Source organism: Drosophila melanogaster, chromosome Y (genome assembly GCF_000001215.4).
Source record: "Drosophila melanogaster chromosome Y".
Lineage (NCBI taxonomy): Eukaryota > Metazoa > Arthropoda > Insecta > Diptera > Drosophilidae > Drosophila > Drosophila melanogaster.
In genome coordinates this window covers 925,689-927,554 of record NC_024512.1, presented here as the reverse complement: position 1 = coordinate 927,554, position 1,866 = coordinate 925,689, and the positions used below count along the sequence as shown (strand labels likewise).

Sequence of the window (1,866 nt, the reverse complement as noted above, 5' to 3'; positions counted from 1 at the left end):
AATGTGTAAACGGTAGCTAATTCGAGCGGCGATTTTAACAAACGAATTTAAAAAGCTTTAATTTTTTTTTTTTAATTATTTTATTTTATCATATTGCTACGAAATTGGAAAAAACTACCCTAATATGTACAGTATAAATTCGTTTCTTCGATCAGAATTTATTTCGGCCCGAAAATCGTCTTCTACCACAACACGCACACATATACGCGTTCCCGTCTCTTGTTTTTACTCACACAAGCAAGCAAATTCTATTTTTAGATTTCTTACGCTCTCAGCGTGAGCGAGTGGAAAGAGAGCAATTTTGGCCGTCACTAAAAGAGTGGCTGCATAGTGCCAAACCAATGTATGGTCGTTATGCATCTTGTTATTCTAGTGTCTTTGCCAGGACTCTGTCATGCCCTTGCAGATGGGAACTCTAGACTCGAAAATTCGTTTTATGTTCGGCTGGCATAATAAGTATTAGTTCTTTTATTTCATAATAAGTTCCCCGACGTGCCGGGGAAAATCTTTGGGGCTGGGAAAATGCACTGTCAGTTTTCCCCCCAAGGGTGTCCCTTAGGTCCGGTCAGGGTTTCCTTCGATTTTCCGTTTTGAAGCAACGTTCTTCCAAAAAGCCAATAAAGTGCGTTTAAATATACGCGCGAAATCAATCTGGTATGTTGGAAATTAACCAAAAACAGCATGGAAAATCAAACTAAAATACGAAGTTGCCAGTATTGAATACTCTACAAAAAGAATTACATAAAAATGATGGAATCAAAATTTTAATTTCATTTTAAATTGAAAATAATGTTTTAACCTACCCTATTCTACTCACTCCTATAATACATTAAAACAGAATTTGTATATTTAAAGAATTTAAAGAAATTAAATTATCAAAAAGTATTTGATGTAGTCAGGAAAACACTTTTGGAAACTTCTTTTAACATAAAATTAAATAAAAAACTGAATTGAATGTTTTATTGATTAATATTATTATTATACCCAGGTGATTACCACTATTAACGAAAAGTATGCTTTGCTACTCGAATGAGTGCTTGATATGACCAGTTTGGACCGAACACTTTGAACCAAGTATTTAGAGGAGTGGTGTATGAGGTATATTAGTAGGTGGTAGCTGGCCATATCAACGCACTGCGGAATCTGTTTAATTGCAACAGCACTATATCGGACAAACATTTCTGCTTTCTTTTGTGTGGAGTTAAAAAATCACGTCATCCCTAGAAGAACATTGAAGCGCTTGACTTCGGAATGCCGGGGCGAGGAGGAGGGCTAGCTGGCCGAGGATCCGATTTTCTTTGGTGAGGACTTGGGCGATTTAAGTGGCATCAAGGCCTTCTGGTGCAACCGAAAGCATAGGGACTGCAAGTTCAAGCGCTTTGTTTAGAAAACAACCAGAACTATATTCGGAGAAATTACTTACCGTGGGTCGTCCAGGGGCGGTCTCAAGTTCGGCAGCTGCGTTAAGAAGATGCCCGGGAAGCTGGACTCGAACATGGCTGTGTATCGGTTTTAGGATGGAAGTATTTTTACAGCGTGGGCAGTAGATCTTCACCGTTGACTTGCCCCACACATCGCTGAGGCCCACTGGCAGGGTGTTCTTCCTATTACAGGAGATATTCGGACACGATTCAAAGTCTCCTCTCATATAGTTTCGGTGCATATCATTCACGCCACGCTCAGACCTGATGTATCGGGCGTGAATCATGCCGTACCACTTTTTCTCATCGTCGTAGACCAAGCCCGAGGAACTGTCGAACGCCGGCTTCAGGATCACGTCCAGTGCTGGCTGAAGTACTCCAGGCCCATCTGGTTGAACGTGTCCTGAAAGTAGTTGGTGGGCACGTGGCAGAGGAACTCGTTGCC

The 1,866-nt window shown here is 40.8% G+C and overlaps 1 annotated feature.

Annotated features, from left to right (window-relative positions):
* Positions 1 to 381: part of a mobile genetic element that runs on past the window's edge.
* Positions 382 to 1,866: the final 1,485 nt, after the last annotated feature.